We start from the raw sequence: 18563 nt of genomic DNA, 5'->3' as shown, positions 1-18563 counted from the left end.
TGTATTTTATTTGTTGCCTAGACTCACAAGCAACAAATGACATGCTACACAAAATATGTTGTATTTACTGTTTGTTTGGACTTGTTTTGCATTTACTATCAGTTTTAAAATAGGTTCATTATTTTCAAGTTTATTTCTTTAAGGTTTTATTGATGTATTTGAGTTGCAATATTTCCACAAATGAAAATCTGATAAGAAATATTGGCGATACAACAATTAGAAAATAAAATTCAGCTTTTTTTGTCTTTATTTCTTAACCCGACGCTTGCACTTGTTGCAATTGAACCTAAATTAGCATCTTCTTGCAGCATTTAAGACAATTCAAGTCTGGGTGTTTTCTGTCAAAAACAACCATATTGATCTTTAGGTGAACATATCCTGTCACGTTTAGCTTAGTATGCTATTCGTTTATTGATGTCACTTTAATTTCTACAGTTTGTTTCTAACAAGGAGACTGAACATCAAAGAATCCTCGGCTGTTTTTAACTTGTGAAACTTTGAAATGGTAACAGAAGATTTTTAATCCACTTCTGCTGATCGTTCATTTCTGTATGGAAACCCAAACTTCTTCTTTGGCAGCTGAGACAGAAAGACAACTGCTGTGTCCATGTCTGGCAGTGCTGTTATTAATAAAGTTGTGTTGTTTTGAAGGCCAGCCATGAGCTACTTAATGAACTTGTTGAGCTTGCTGTCTGCAACTGTGTCAATAGACTGGCTAATAAAGTTATGTTATCGGGATGGCAGGCAGCCTGCACAGCCTGCTGCTTTAGAGACGTGTCACGCTGTGTGTGAGTTAATAAAGTTATGTGTCCTTTGAATGGGTGTAATACAGTTGTTGGGGCGCTGCTGTGTGATGATTGCATTACAGAATAGGCTTGAACATAAAGGGCTGGAGAAAAGAACGTTTCCAGCTTGTTGAACTGCAGCATATGGAAGGATGTTGTGGGTCTGTACTGTCATGGCAGACAAACAGAGAACCTGCAAATAAGAAGGTGATCACAAACAGGCATCATGCGCCCCTACAGACACACACAAACAGGAATGAGGATGTTCGGTATGTAGCTTCTATGTCAGGTGGATCTGAGAAGGCTTGACACCTCGTCAGAGAGTCTGGGAGAGGGGACGGGAGATCTCACTATGTGACACCAGGCTTTTTATAGACACAGGGGAAGTAGAGATGATCCAAATGGATCACCTCTGCTCCACAGGGCCCCTCTGGCAGTTTGTAAGTGTCCATGTGAAAATGCCTGTGGTCATGTTAGTTACTGTTAAGATCCTCAGCTTGTCTCATTAATATCAAGGCCTCTTTTACAGAGTAGCTCTGAGCATTTGGAAAATACAAGTAGACATGTAAATAAAACTGAGAGAACAACTGCCAAGCAAATGTAGGTTTAGTCAATCAATTTGAATGCAGAAAACAAATCTAGACAAAAGTAATCAGTGAACATTGGAGGCGTGTTGCTTTCTTAGTCTACAGTCCAGACACTTTTTTAAGGATTTAAAAAATATATATGTTATGCCTTTATTAATAGAGAGGGTATAAGGGTATACAGAAGTGGAGTGACAAGTAACGAAGGTCACCAGCCGGTTCATCGTCAGCACCTTGAACCCTAGACCACCCTGCAGGGAGCCCCTCTTCAGGCACTATTTTTTACTTTGCCTTTATCTCTTTTATTTTATGAATCCCTAATGACTTAAATAACACTTTATGAATACATGTTTTCCATTTCAATTCTATGTGTGTAAAGTGGCTCTATTTTAATACATCAAAAAGAATGCAACTGTACAAAATACAAATCTGACAATAAATCAATACAAACTGAAAAGTGAATCACAGCACCGTGTGCACTGTTTACTCTTTGAGATCTAAAGCTCTACAGTTCCTGAATCTAGTGCTGCCAAGAAGTAAGAACATCCAAGGTTAAGTAATCATTGGATCAGGTGCCAGAAATACATTAAGCAGAGATGTATGGTAGTTTGGAGACTTTAAGAACATCATTTCATAAATTAACACTGTGATACATGTCTTCTTCTGAATAAGGAAGGTCATCCAAAGTGAAGAATGACGTACATTTGCCTCCAGTGATTAAGCACAGTGCGCTGCGACATACTGTGTTTAACAGCTTGGGTGTACGGTGCATGCAGAGTGGCATTTTGTGCACGTTCTTATATTCTTTTGTGCCTGGATGATGAATGGTGGCTGAAAAATAAAAACGTCACACAAGCTGAAGCACAATATAAAGGTTGTAGAGGTTTATGTGCGGGTGGTTGGCATGTGCACATACATAGAGGCCTGTGAGCTTATGTGTGTGTGAATGCACTCGGTGCTCAGCGTGAGTATATGAATGAGGGTGAATGGTGCACTGCAGGGACGCAGAGATGAATGTCCTGATATGACAGTGATACATGGAGATGTTTACTGTAAACTGGGAGAGGGACCCAACCTCAGGGGGATTAAAAGGAAGAGGGGGGGTGAAAGAAGGGCTCAGCTTGCAGCATGTTTTAACTAAAGTATGTTAAGCGCAAGAAAATTGGCAAAGTTTACATTAATGAATGAGAACAGTTCATCCATCTCTCCTCTGCTTTAGCTCTGTCTATCAGCTCTGTATGATATCACCAGAGGAATGTAGTGATTATGAGAAATGACAATGCTCGCCGGCATGGTTGGCTCACGTTCAGCGCTTGTTCAAACAGCCAACATACACACAAAAAGTGCATGTGCACAGCGAGCCCGCTCGTCCCATCCCATTACTGCAGACAATCCCCACACTGTTTGTGATGTGGTGCACGCTTATGTTGCTCAATGCAGAACAAATCTTAGCCCATTCACTCACAACACACACACACACACACACCCACACACATGCACGCACACACACACACACACACACACACCCACACACACGCACACACACACACCTAGTGTATATAAAAGACAATAACGTCAGTAGTCAAAACAAGCCTACAGAGAAATTAAAGTGTTTCCCATCAGTAGCATTATAGGCTCTTTAAGATTTCCTTAGTTTACAATGGAGCGCCTGTGGACTGTGTGAACTGTAGCAGTAGCAGAAACTGGATCCTTTTAGGTGAATTGGTTTTACAGCAGCACACCACTCTGGGCAGCTCTGTATACCCAAGCACAACTAGCGTATAATGTGATATTGGCTGGCTTTAAGAGACTTAGCGCTGCTGCTCTTGATTTGTTGCAACTTTGTGGGAAAGTTGACTGTGAGTGGGATAAGCTCTTATTGCCTGCCCCTGTGTGTACATGTGTGTACATGTGTGTGTTTGTGTGTGTGAGCTGATGGATGAACTTGCAGTCTGGTAAGCAGGGACATTCCCCTCTCTGTTCTCTCTCTGTGCCATGGAAACCAGACGGGAGGGCTATGGTGGCCCACAGGAGCCAAATGAGGCGGCAATAATGCAGCGCTTAACCCCACATTGAAAAATGACTTCATTCACTCATCAATAGAGCAGTTCCGAACGCCCCGCCACGCTTATGCATGCACACACACACGAACACACACAAACACACACAAACACATAAACATGCACATGTAGGTAATTAAAACGTGCAGTGGGTATTTCCCATGGTTAAGGTGTGTTTCAGTTAACTATTATGCCGCTCAGGGACACACACCCACAAACACAGATACACAGCCTCTCATGCATACACAGTATGTGGTATGCTGCAGTGCGGAGAAACCAGTTAGTTCGTTGGGTTGATTGAGGCGGGTTTTAAATAGAGATGTGTACATGTCAGTGTGTGTGTTTGCGTTAAAATTCAGTCAGTGCGATACTCTGTATTATTTATTATGATTCCGCTAAGCAAGCCAAGCAGATACCAATCTCCCTGGGATCTATTACAATTAAATTAAAAAGTATAAAATGAGCAACAGAGACGACCAAATGTGACAGATACGACAACCCATTCAGCTTGATGCAAACCTCAAACCATTTTTCCAGCAACCATTTTTCCCTAATTGCCTCTAAAACAATCATCAATGCAAGGTTGTTTAAACAAATGATGTGCACACAGGCATCATAGAGCTTATTGATCTGGCCAGAGGTCCAAGACGCTAATCTGACCGCAACTGCTATTTCAGGATGAGAGAGAGAAAGAGACCCTAAAGGCACTTTAAGATGCTCCTTCTCTCTGTGTCCAGTGGCTCTTTGCTCACTTAGTGCTGCCTTTGTACGGCTCGCCTGTGTGTGTGTGTGTGTGTGTGTGTGTGTGTGTGGTGTGTGTGTGTGTGTGTGTGTGTGTGTGTGTGTGTGTGTGTGTGTGTGTGTGTGTGTGTGTGTGTGTGTGTATGTGTGTGTGTGTGTGTGTGTGTGTGTGTGTGTGTGTGTGTGTGTGTGTGTGTGTGTGTGTGTGTTGTGTGTGTGTGTGTGTGTGTGTGTGTGTGTGTGTGTGTGTGTGTGTGTGTGTGTGTGTGTGTGTGTGTGTGTGTGTGTGTGTGTGTGTGTGTGTGTGAAGAAAGGAGAGATCTAAGGTCTACTGTAATATTATAAGTTAAGCCCTGAGGGCAGCTAAGAGCTTTTAGAGAAAGAGCAACAGGGACTGATGACAGAATGGCAGCCAGGCGTGACTGACAGACAGACAGACAGACTCAGACAGACAGGGAAATGGAAAAAGAGAGACTGAAGAAGGATAGAGAAGAAAGAGGACAGTAAATGTTATCAAAGGGAAAAAGTCTTATTCCTATGGAGTCAACACAGAATAATAAACTCAGCAATCAGGGATTCCCCTCTCTTGCTGTGTGTGTGTGTGTGTGTGTGTGTGTGTGTGTGTGTGTGTGTGTGTGTGTGTGTGTGTGTGTGTGTGTGTGTGTGTGTGTGTGTGTGTGTGTGGTGTGTGTGTGTGTGTGTGTGTGTGTTGTGTGTGTGTGTGTGTGTGTGTGTGTGTGTGTGTGTGTATAATTACTGGCGTCTCTTAGAAACCACTTAGCATCTGTATATTTACCTGAGAAAATGAGTTAATGTTTATGTGTTTGAGTTTGTTTACAAGTGTGGTTATTCTGCATTGTGTGTGTGCGTGGATTTAACCGTGGGTGCATGCACGCCCTGGGGCAGCTTCTTTATACCGTCTCCTCTGTAAGGGGCTAGAATTGAAAGCCTTTTGAAATAATAACCTAGAGTTATGAATGGTTGTATAATCTCGAGAGGGAGAGCGAGAGACATACAGTACAAAGAAAGGAAGAGAGGGAGAGACTAGTGAGGGACAGAAAGATATAAATGGGTGATGAGCAGAATAAAAAAGAACAGCATAATTGAATAAGAAAGAAACGTGCAGAGGGGAATACATTCATTATTGGGGGTGAGAATACTCCTTTTTGTCCTTACAAGCTAATTGTTTTCTTATTCACAGCCTTCTCTTCTCTGCTTTAACAAGAGGAAAATAAAAATTAAATGATATAAAAGGTTACTGGGGAGCATGTTGCGTGTATGTGCATGTGAGAAGGAAGTCAACAAAAGAGGACAAAGTGCGTGAGATGTAAAAGACAGAGGTTAGAGGCTGGTGCAGTGTCTTGTTAACCTGTTAGTAGACGACAATGGCTCAGTAGGACCCCCGCACTCGCAGGCCTGTCTCAAGTGCTGCCTGTCAGTATTTAGAGTGCTCTCTTTCTACTCAGGCGCCCTGCTCCAGCACCTCACTATGGCCTCAACTTGGGCCTCCCAAGACCCTGTGGTAAAAAGAAACAATGTCACAACCGATCACAACACAAACCTCTCCAGCTCACTACCACCAGCCCTACTGTGACTGGCACAATGAATATAACCAATGTGGTTAAAGTTGCTCCATTTTCCTCAAAAGTGGGCTGTGCTGCGTTCAAGTGTTGATCTTGTGAGGTTTTATACAAGCAGTAATTTCTGTGTCACACGTCCTGCAGATCACCTGTCAATCAAGCAGTCAATTAGCCACTGTGAGGGCGTCTTTGCATTACATTCCCAGTTGGTGCAGTTGTAGTCTACTGTATGTATGTCAAAATAGCCACATGTTTTTTTGACTGTGGTTTTAAAATGCAGTCAGATGGGTCAAAATGGTCCAAACCATCCTGGAAATAATATTCCATGAAGTCAAGCCTGAGCATATTGCCCAGTTTCAACAAGTTGTGAACCGATCAACCCTGCAGGTCACACACTTTTGTCTGTTGTTTGCCATAGTTGTTCCCCTGTTTATTCCGAGCAAACCGCTGTTGCTGCCACTGGAAACATTAAACGCCTCACTTACAGAGCTATAGATGACTTTTTCCTGGAAAGAAAAATTATGTTATTTCAAACAGAACTCCCAAGTTTGTATTGTCAACATGTGAAGTCGAGTACACAATATGATTGGTGTTCAAGTGGTTAGACAGTCGCTTAGTAACTGACATCATAAATGGATATCACCTTGTACTCCATCTTTTAGTGATGTTGAGGTTTTCAACCTCTCAATCAAGATAAAGAAAGGAAAATTATAAAAAAATAAACTAGGGATTTCTATTTAGTCTATTTTGAAATAACGAGAATATTTGTTTTTGAGAACAGTATTTGTAATTTGCAGGTTTCAGTGTGCTAATCATTCCCTTTGAGAAAACCCAAGACAGAAAATAATTGTCTCAAAGACCAAGAACAGACAGAGAATCACGTGAACTTGTGTGTGTGTGTGTGTGTGTGTTTTGTATTTTATTGCCCTGCCTAATGTGGAGGACTTAACAGAAGCGTGCTTGCCCTCTTTGGTATTTACTGAGAGACAGTGAGAGGGACAGAGGACAGAAGGGAGGAAGCAGCGGAAGAGATAGATTGGGGAAAACCAGCTAGGAGAGAGGACTAGAAAGTAAAAGAAAGAGGAGAAAGGAAAGAAGTAAAAGGGTGCAGTGAAAGAGGCTCAGTGAGACAAAGGAAGAACAAAGGAGGATGTTAATGGAGAAGAAACCAAATGAAGCCGGTAGGTTCAGGTGGGATGGACTAATGAAGGAAGGGGAAATTGTGAGTGAAGATTGTAAGAAGATGAGGAGGAAGAAAGACATGGTGAGTAGGAAAAAAAGGAAGGGAGGAATTAAGGAGCATGCTGTGTGCACGAAGAAGGAATAACTGTGTGTGTGTGTGTGTGTGCGTGTGTGTGTGTGTGTGTGTGTGTGTGTGTGTGTGTGTGTGTGTGTGTGTGTGTGTGTGTGTGTGTGTGTGTGTGTGTGTATGTGTGTGTGTGTGTGTGTGTGTGTGTGTGTGTGTGTGTGTGTGTGTGTGTGTGTGTGTGTGTGTGTGCAGGGGTTAGAGATCCATGTCTGTCTTTACCAGGATTACACGTCAGCCTTATTACAGCCTCATTACATCAGTCCACTTCTTCCATTACACACATACATTGATTTGCTGTGTGGCTGGTGACACACACACACACACACACACACACACACTCACACTCACACAGATATGCATCACAAAACAGTCGCATTGTCAATCAATCTCTTAGAGGTCAAGGCTACAGTTTGGTATTTTAATTGGTTAATATGCAAGTGTGTTGGTATCCATTTGTGTGTGTGTGTTTGTGTGTGTTTCACAGCTGTTCAGTGCATTACCAACTAATATGACACTCCTGCTGCACCCAAAAACACACACACACACAACCACAAGCAATCACACGCACACACGCACACACCGCTAATCTAATTTAACTAAAGCAGTCTGATGTGTTGGTGTGGCTGCTCACATAGCCCCCTCGTCCCCTCAACAGGAATGTAGACCCTCTAAAGTCACTCATCAAGCTTGGACCTGCCTGTATATTTGGTACACAACCTCACCGTGCATTGTAGCACAGCAGGTCATGTATCGAGTCCAACTGCTCGTGTTGTGCTGCGGTTTGTAAATGGAATAGTGGCATCATTCAGTTCTGAAGTCAGATGCAGACTGCAAGCTGAAATGTCAGAAGTTGTCCAGTGGAAATGCAACATGCTGCAATTAGGTATGATTCAAACTGTAGCTCATCATTTGAAATGCTTTTTCGAGGATAAATGAATCCATACAAATGAAAAAGTAAACCATCCAATGTTTTGTATGTAAAATCTGCATTTGTTAAGCAATAATAACTACTTGTACAGTAATTTACAATTACAATAACTACAGAAAATACATTCAACGGAGTAGAAATATGTCCATATGTCCTTCTGAAATGTTGTATTGGAAGTATAAAGAAGAAATGGAAATAATGCAGTAATGTACCTCAAAATCCTAATTTATTGCCTTATTTGAGTAAATATAATTGCTGTAGACACCTTCTATCATTTGATATTAACCAGTTGAATGTATTCATCGCAAGAAAGTTTTCATTATTAAATGCAGTACATATGTTTCCTTGAATTGCTGGGTGGCTGGATCACTGAGAATGAATCCCTTTACATCAAGTCACCAATACTGTTGTTGCATTTGATTGGTTACGACTAATGTGTGCCCATATAAATGTGGATGTGCACATGTGTATTTTGCATGTGTGTGTTGTCTGGCTGGTGTCCAGGAGACTTAATGGCCAACACTGTTTGCTTTCATGGCCCGTCTTTCCGACCCGCTGCTCATAGGAATGCAGAGCATAACACATACACACACATACTCTACCACACACACACACACACACACACATGCAGTTTGCTCACTTCAACACATATGGTGTTTGGGTAAATTCAGTGCAAACACACAAAAAGCCCCAACAACCAATCACGAAAGCAAGCAGTACTCCACATTATGCTTGACTTCTCATATTCACTGTTGGCCATGTGGAAATGGATCTCGGCTTTTGTTTGGAAATGTTTGACGTCTACTTTTTGTTGCCCTGTCTTGCGTCTCTCACCCTCTTGCTTTTAGTCTTTCTGCTATCATTGTCAGATATTGTATTGATTTTGACACAGCCCAATAAACTTAAATTGTTCTCCGCCCTGGTGTCTTTTCCAGTAACTGCCACATTTTAGCACCAGCATTGCAGTGCAAGTCTGTGTGTGTGCAAATGTGTGTGTGTGCAGAGCGAACAGTGGACAGATGGTGCAGGACAGCTGGTCCAGAGTGACAAGTGTGTGTGACCCGAGCCTCTGTGGTGGTGAAAGAAAGAAAGACAACATTGACGGAGAGAAACTATTTGAAGAGGAATATTTCAGCTAGCCTGCGATTGCCAGGAGCTGGCAAACAGAGCGGCGGGGGAGGTGAGGTGAGGGGGAGAGTCTGGAGACATCTTGAATAGATTTGGAGCAAAAAGAGAGAGGAGGAGTAATAAAAGGAAAGCAGAAACTATGCCTTTCTGCCAATTTGTTCTTTTTTTATCTGAATGGTGCTTGGATTTCTTTCTGATGGCCACAAATGTTGTTCTTCCATCTTTTTGTCCTCCCCTCTGGCCCCCTCCCCTCCCTCCTCCCCTGTGGCTCCCTCTTTCTGGTCTAAAAGCATTGTGCAGGTGTTGGGTCAGGGTCAGATACTGTAAACTGTCGCTGCCTCATTGCCAACCAAAAGCCTAGCGGCTGACTGATGAATCCCTCGTTTCCCTAAACAGCCCTGAGTAGACGATTGACGAGAGGTTCATTCTCACACTGAGTTCAAGTGAGAGGCCTCAGGGGAAGAAACACTTTCTGTCTCTAAAACACACACACACACACACACACACACACACACACACACACACACACACGCTAATAGCGCCTGAAGGGAGAAATGTGATCTGCTTATTGAACCAGTGCTAACCACTTCGCTCCTCCTCGTTCTGTCTATAAATACGTCTCCATCCACCTTTGTTTATTTGCATTTTCGATTGCACCTAAAGAAAGAAACTGGAGGGAGACACCATAACTGTTAAGTATAAGTTTGTACATTTGACAGAGGCGAACACATGCCCCCAGTCCCTCAGCAGCACCAGAAGATCAAGAATGACGGTGGTGTCAAAAAAAAAAATGTCAGTAGCTGGTGTGTGTGTTAGAAGCCAAAGGGGATGAAGTTAATCCTGGTGGGAGAAAGGAAAACAACGCTTCAATGTAGTTACTAGAGAAAAAAAGAGTGTGTCATTGGTCAATTTGTCTAGAGAGAATTATTCTGAAGCCATTTATAATCAATGATTCAAGTAATGTGTTTAAGTAAATGAGAATAATTTATTTTCTTGTTTCCTTTTTATGTGATAGTAAAAGGTAAAATGTTCACTTTTGGACAGTTGGACTGGGTAATACATTTAATATTACTAAAGGATGACATTTAACGTATCAGTAAAATGGTCATTGTAACATTTAGTTTTCTTCAACATAAGCTCATCATGTAACAACTAAACAACTGTCTGTCGGTCCATCTGTTCGTCGGTGTGTATGCATGACGAAGCCTCGCCAGCATGTCACTCCAGGCTGCTGGGTAAATACAGAGAAGGAAAGACAATACCGCAGGCAGGGCTGAATTAAGAGAGAGAGAGTGTGTGTGTGTGTGTGTGTGTGTGTGTGTGTGTGTGTGTGTGTGTGTGTGTGTGTGTGTTTCTCTTGCCTGTCTTGGATTGTAAACTGTGAATAATGACACCAGGGTGACTAAGTAATCACAACTGCAGTCCTCTGCCACACACACACACACACACACACACACACACACACACACACACACACACACACACACACACACACACACACACACACACATTTGATGCCTCTTTTGAATAATACATAAACTCTCATTCATGATGTATAAACACTCTTCTCAACCACAAATTGCCTTTTCTGAGGCTCAGCTGTCAAACACGCTGGAAGTGTTGTTTCAGGGAAAACAACTGACCTCGATTATTTCCTAGTTGGTCAATTGTTTATGAGCTGTTTAGTTTTTTATTTTGATGTTGCCTCCAGTTGTTTGTTTACCCCATCAAGTTGCACAAAACAACAGATGGGCTGTTAGCTTTTAATGAATTTCATTTAGCAACAAATCAGACAGAGAATGTAATGCTATATGATGGGAGTTCGCTGCACCTGTCCCTAACTTGAATGTTTTCTTTGGAATCCATCGCTTCTGGTCGGTTTGACTCAGCAGGATGAAAGATGATTTGGAAGTATGAATGATTGATAGACCAAAAGTGTGATGCAATGATTGAGTGATCAGGAGAATAGAGCAGCCGTTGATGGATGAAGGGAATTGTCTAGGAGGGAAATTGATGGAAAAGCTAAGTCTGAAAATGACAAAGGATCGTTGGGTGCCAGATTGATACATTATCCTGTAGTGAGGTTGTTTTGTTGGTAAAACGTTAGGGTTTTTAAATGGAAAGGAGGCAGTCTAGAAGGGAGGAGGCTGCTTCAGCTTATTGGGTCATGGAGTTTGTGGCAGATCAGGTCAAAGACGTGGATGAAAAACTTTCTGACCTGCCAAGGAATATGCAGACTGACACACACACACACACACACACACACACACACACACTGATGCACAAACCCACACAAATAGATCCAGACACACGTCCATGTGCTGTCACTTTCTATTCATCTATTCTATTTATTGTTATATGGCAATGTGAGAGGCAAACAGGAAAAGGATATGATGTCACTGCCCGAGAGTTTGTGGTAACCGAGCGGTCTGGCAACACGTCCAGCGGTGGTCATTTCAGCTGTGGTGTGTGTGTCTGTGTCTACATCTTGTGTGTGTTTTGGACACTCTTCCAGGCAAAGACAGCAATGAATGTGGTCATAGTGCTGAGCTGGTTCTAAAAATGCACGCACACACACACACACTATCTGTCATAGGCAGTGTGTAGGTGTTAGAGCTGGGGTTATTGACTCGTAGAGATGGAGACGGCAGCGAGCAGCGAGTGAACACACTGCTATCGGAATACGATTAATACTGTCTGGCTGATGGATTAGACTCATTATACAGGGAGCAGGGCAGAGGGTGGAGAGGAGGGAGGATAGAGAGAATAAAGATAGAGGGAAGAGATGAGAGGGAAAAGGAAGACAATACAAAAACAGGGGGGAAGAAGTATGGAGAGAGCAGAGGAATAAAAAGTCAGGAAAGAACTGAGATGTAAAAAGTAAAGGCTGGAAGGAATCAATGGAGGGGAAGGGGAAATCTAAGATGTGACATTACAAATCATTGATTACATTAAGTTAATTTGTGCTTAAAATATCAAAGCGTTTGAGAAAGATCAAATCTTTATTATTCTACTTTCTTCTGTCTGACTCTGCTCACAAATACTAAGCCAAACAGCTTCTTGAAAGCAAAGAGATTTAACTCCAAATTGACCAGAAATAGAAAAGCGCAAAATGCAAAATGAATCCGAGTCAATCCCAAATTTAAATTCAGTATTTAACAAGTAGTTATAGAGATTTTTAAGTCAATGTTAGTTAATGTGTTGGGATATCAAATCTAAAATGGAAAGCCACTTTAGTTTTTTATGGTTAATGATATAAAGATACCTGGGTACAACTATTGCACATGACTTCACAAATCTGTATATTCCTTTACACCAGCAAGTACATTGAGACTGATTAGCAACTGAGCTACGTAGTTCAAAAAACGTATTTCTTACAATAGACTGAGTGAGCAAACGTTTCCTACAACAGTGATATTCAATTTGAGCTGCTTTCCTTGCAATAGTCTATGCAGAAATGAGGAGTTGTGTTTTCTAATATGTGACTCAGAGGAGCACAGGTGCACAGTATGATAGGCCTTTCTGCTTAGGCAGCTTTAATTCTAAATATCATCATCAGATGTTAAGAGGGAAACCATGTCTGCATTTCTGAGTGCTTCTCAGCTCTCCACATATGCAATTACTGTATTACTGCAAGCCACTGTCCATTTCTCCTCCACTGTATGTGTGTGTGTGCAACAGATGTATTCCTCACTTGTCTATAATTACACGTGTAAACATTTCTGATGATGTCATGGTCTCAGACCGCTGACTAATCTGTTCCTGGGCTGGAAAGAGACGTAATCAGTCTGGTTTTACACATGCATGTACACACGCCATACATGATCTTTATTTTTACAGCTTTGTTTTTTTACCCGCTAATCTTTCCAGATAGTTGTGATCAGTTGAGTATGCCGTTTCCTCAGCAACAAGATGCCGGTGCTACAAGTTTGGCAAGAGGCTTACAGCTGGCTTTGTTAAGAGCTCACTACAAAATGATTGGTAGCTGAATGGAAAGAGTAGGGGCTATTTATGAAGGAAATCAGGAGGCAGCATGTAGCATTTTTACCAAGCAATTATCTTGGCTTTCCCATCTGTATTCAGGGTTTAAGGGAAGGAACGTTGCATAATAAAAGAAATCCTTAGCAAATCAGAAAGAAGAAAATAACACAGCTGTTACCTCACAAGCAGAGATGGGGTCGTTACTAAAAAAAAAGTAATATATTACATATTACATATTACTTTTTTAAAAAGTAATATATTACACCACTTCTTTACTCTCTACATAAAGTAACTCGTTACTTTACTCGTTACTTTACTCGTTACTTTACTCGCAGTGCCGGCCCGCCCCTCCCTACAGGCAGATCACGCAGACTGCTAAAGTTTCAAATGTTCTCTTTAGTTCAGTTTCCATTGTTGCATAAGACTGATCCAAATAGCTCCTGAATGTTTTCCTATCTGACCATGGCTGTCCTCTGTCTCCTGCTATCTGTATTTTTTACCCAGTATATCTCTGAACGATGGTGAGTCCACTGTGCAAATGGGCAACATTTCCTCTACTATGAAGGATGCTACAAGCCTGTCCATTTCTGCTTTGGTTACCGGTCCTCCAAATTCTAATTTTTGTTGCTTCGGCGGCGGCGCACTCACAACATCCTCACTCTGGGTTCGGGGGTCCTTAGCTGTTAGCTTCACCTTAGCATGTATTCTTTGCAGGTGTTTGTTGAGGTTTGACGTGGTGTTTCCAGCAGTGGATAACAGCTTCTGGCCTGGACACAGTTTGCACCTCACCGTCACATTCCTGTCTATTCTTCGGACAAACTCAAAATAATGGGCATACCTCCACCCCTCGAGAGTTATCGCTGACTCAGCCATGTTTATGCAGCACTGCACGTGGAGATGTGGACGCGCAGATTACGTACATATAAACCTGCGGTGGAAACCCCTCTTGTCTGTCAGTGTGATTATGACTGATTTTATAAAAGTAACGAAGTAACGCGTGTCGGGGCAATATTAGTAACTGTAGTGTGATTACTGAATTATAAAAGTAGCGCGTTACACTACTCCGTTACCGACAAAAGTAATATTATTACAGTAACACCCAACTCTGCTCACAAGCTTTTGTAAACTGAGCACTGTGTTATGTTACAACATAGTGGAGGCAACACACACACACACACACACACACACACACACACACACACACACACACACACACACACACACACACCTTTTTCTGGCTGATTGCCATAACGGTAGCCGGACAGGCACAAAGGGGACTTCCTCTCTGTCAAGTCAAAATGTCCCCTAGGTGTCCACCCTGGTCCAGTAACCATAGCAACCCTCTTACCTGGCATTTAAAGTATGTGTGTGAGACGTGATGAGGAATAAAGGAAACAGACAATGAGATTGGAAGAGAGGGGAGAGGGAGGACGGCTGCAGATCTGTCATTCATGAGCAAAGTCAATATTAGTTTAGAAGAGGACGATTGAAGAGAGGCTGAAAGACGACGTGTCTGCGTGGGAGGCTGTGTGTGATTCTGCATAATAAGTTGGCGTCTTGAAAGGGAACATAATAAAGCATAATTGTTCTATCATGTTGTGCAAACTCACACTAAAAAGTCTGCCACACAAAATTTCCAGGATGCACCATCCCACTCACATTCCTCCACATTGCCAGGTGCCAGTCCTGCCCCAGTGTGTTCAGTAATCCTGTGCATTGTCTTCAGCAAGCCTCCTCTCCTCCCTCTCCTTTCTCCCCCTCATCTCCTCTCTTTTCTTTGGGAGTCTTTCTCCTCCTAATTGCTCACAGAAGTGTGATCTTCGGGGGTCCACTTCATGGCATTGCTCCCTGAATTAGCTGAAGGATCCACACAAACACACACACACACACACACACACACACTGTCTCATTTTGGGATTCCCCATGACCATCCTGTCATCGAAACCTAAATCTGAACTGGCTACCCTTTGCAAAGTATCTGTCTAGTATCTTCTGCTTTAACATTTTCTCAGTCTGTCCATCTCTTCCTTACTTTCTCTTCCTTTTTGACTGTTTCCAGCTCCCTCTTTGCCCATTCACACATTCTTATACTTAATAGGATTAAGGTCTCCGAAAGGGATTTGAACAAGATGATTAGTTTACTGCTCTGCCAACTCTGGCCCATACTCCGCCACACACACACACTCCACTTGTAATATACATCCACGGGAACTCGAAGTCGGCTGTAGCCAAGAAGAATCTCGTGGCAATAGGGCACGTACAAAAGAGTTTCAGAAACTGTATAACAGTAGGTGTGTGTGTGTGTGTGTGTGTCCAGTGTGAGAGCAGGGAGGAGGGGAAGGATGAGGGGTGCATGTGTGAGAATTGAGTGCTGCTCTTTCATGCCCAGGTCTTCTTAGACACGCAGGCCGTCAAAAGCCCCTCTCACTCTGAAAAGACCCTTTAGAAAAGCAGCACTAAGCTCTTAACACTGGAGACCTGACTCTATCACGCACACACACATGAACACACATACACACATATGCACACCCACACAAACACACATCCTGGGCCACCAGAGGTGAGAAAAACAGACAAAGAGGAAGGTCAGTAGATTTGGAAAAGACTACGTACACAGGATTCGGAATAATTCTGAAACCAGTGTTTACATTTACTCCAAAGCGTCGTCTGAGAAAACAGGCATAAGTTTACCAACACCTGTTTTGTGAGATCAGCTGTACTGACAATAAACGCGTGATGCCTTTGGGTTACACGTGACAGGTCGCCATCTTCTAACTTATCTTACTGCTACAGTACACTTTGTTTCTGCAGCCTTACATTAAATGTTTTCCAAAATATTTATTACCCATCCACAATAACGTAGCATGACATTAACTTAAGGAGTAAAGTAGTACAGATGTTTTTCCAGATGTATTCAGCCTCCTTTGGTCAGAAAGAGGCATGAGGATGGAAACAGGGACACATTTCTGAAAATAATTTTTTTTCACTACATATGTTGAGTGTAGATGCAATATCCTCCTGTTGTAGCATCGTGTGTACAAGTGTGTTTAAGGCTGTTTCCACTTTGCATCATGGCTGTGTTCAACACTGTGTGTGTGTGCGCGTATGTGTGCATGCTTGTTTCAGAAGGTTCTTAACTTAGCAGCGTGATATAGTTCCTGTGAGGATTTAATACCTCCGGCCCCTTCAAACAAAAACACAGGCATTCACGCACACACACACTGGGCTCAGCAGGAGCCTCTTTTAATGAAGGTAACCTCCTGGTTTAGGCACAGGGGCAGAGGTGAGGGGTTAAACTTTGGGGAAGTCCAAAAGCAAGACCATTTCCAAAGCAAAGGAAGGGAGAGAGAAAAGAGGATGTAAAAGGGAGAGGTCATCGGATAAAGGGAGTAAGAGAAGGAAAGTGGTGGGTGGGACATCAAACCATTTAACCACATATGAAATCGAATCAGGTGCCTTGGCACAAAACTGAGGAAGAAAATCCACTCTTAAGTCCCAAAGAAGTCAATTTCCTTACGTACTATTCTCTCTCTTTCTCTTTCTCTCCCTCTCTCTCTCTTTCTCTCTCTCTGGTGGTCTGAGTGATGAATAGGATTGAGAGTGGCCTCCTGCACTTCCTTAAGAGCCCCTCACTAACCCAAACTGCCAATCACATGTGTATGCATTTTCTCTGTGTGTGCACGTGTGTGTGTGTGTGTGTGTGTGTGTGTGTGTGTGTGTGTGTGTGTGTGTGTGTGTGTGTGTGTGTGTGTGTGTTTGTAAGTTGTCTCTCTCTTGTTGTATATCACAGGGACAGAGGGACGTGTAAAAATCAATTTCCAATCATCTCAGTGCCTCGGAAGATAAATGTCAAACACACACACATACACACACATAACTTACATACCACACAGCACCTCTTGTCCACAGCACCAATCATGTATTTTAAACCTTGTTTACCATGCATAGCTGCATTACTATAATTGTGAAAATCTACGCTCCATAGGGTACATGTCAAATGTGTATGTAAACAAACTTTGGCCAACATCAGTTGACGCGTGCTGTCGTTTACAGCGAGGTCTGTGTGCGGCCTCAAACATAGACATGCAAACTGTCAAGATGTCAACTGTCACATATGACACATTAACAAGTTTCTACTGATTTCTACATCTGATATGCAGACGAAGTTTATGGAGACTGCAGGTTACTTTCTCTGCTGTGTGTGTGTGTGTGTGTGTGTGTGTGTGTGTGTGTGTGTGGTGTGTGTGTGTGTGTGTGTGTGTGTGTGTGTGTGTGTGTGTGTGTGTGTGTGTGTGTGTGTGTGTGTGTGTGTGTGTGTGTGTGTGTGTGTGTGTGTGTGTGTGTGTGTGTGTGTGTGTGTGTGGGGTGGGTGGCGGGGTTAGGGAGCACTTTCACTCTGTTTATTTAGTTTTAGAGCTCCAGCGACTAAAGGATCATGGTGGTTTTCCAACCAGCCCCCCCCCCCCCAGTCCTATAAAAACAGTATCAGGATACACACTATTTGATTCAGACCAGCCACTCCGTGTCTGTTTGTGTGTGTGCACATTAGGAAAAGCACACACATGTTTGCGTTGTGTAAAACAGCCAAATGTAAGCCTCTCTCATCTAACGCTGGTTGAAACGTCTTATTCCACGATAATGTTGATTGATCCCGGCATCAGACAGCATTGAAACCTGATGTGAACTTGAGTGTGTTTTGGTGCATGTGTGTGTGTACAGGTACAGATGTTGTTATGTGACAGTGACTGACATTGATGCAAAAGGTTGACACTGGCCTGGCGCAACACTGGTGCCTCTCTAGCGGTAATATCTCTCTTCTATCTTTAAACACATTCATATTTTGTCTTGGAGAAAAGTAGACACACTTAAGTAACTTCATAGGTCTAATAGCTAGTTTGCTGTCATGTAGCAGTTTGTACGTGTTAAACCTTTACCTGCAGATGTTATGCTCAGTGTGTATATCCTGCTCTGTCAGCTGGCAATCAAAAGCCAATCAATTTCACCTTCTACATGAAATAAAAGCAATAATTGTATAATTTCAGTTGGACACAAAAAGATAATCCCTAAGAACATGATTCAGATATAGAAGCCGGTGGAAACACGGAGATGGATGATAACTGCAGGACTGATTACACGATCACATGCAGGAATCTGAGGAATGTGGCTGGGCATTACCTGCTAGCCGATTAGCATGGTGGAGGTCACGCAGCCACAGCCGGGGTCAAGAGCTGGAGGGTCAGTGGTGAAAGGTCACAGAGTCCGTCTGGAACTAGAGTCTGTATTGGCGGCGGAAGACACACCCACACACACACACACACACACACACTTTTTACCTACATTTCATATCGGCATCTGCCTTTCTCAGCCCTCTCCTTTACATGACTTTATTTACATTTGTAAGTGTTTGTGTTACCTAATTTCATTAAACTAATTGCGTGCACATCCGTTTGTGTCCTTTAAATGAAGT

General features: G+C 42.6%; 1 protein-coding gene across 2 annotated transcripts in view; it reads left to right on the top strand.

Annotated features, from left to right (window-relative positions):
• slit2 (slit homolog 2 (Drosophila)) overlaps nucleotides 1-18563 on the top strand; it is an 89018-nt gene that overhangs the window by 29874 nt on the left and 40581 nt on the right. The window lies entirely within an intron of this gene.

The sequence above is a fragment of the Gymnodraco acuticeps genome, unplaced genomic scaffold, assembly GCF_902827175.1.
Source record: "Gymnodraco acuticeps unplaced genomic scaffold, fGymAcu1.1, whole genome shotgun sequence".
NCBI classification, from domain to species: domain Eukaryota; kingdom Metazoa; phylum Chordata; class Actinopteri; order Perciformes; family Bathydraconidae; genus Gymnodraco; species Gymnodraco acuticeps.
This window is presented reverse-complemented; position numbering and strand designations above follow the sequence as displayed.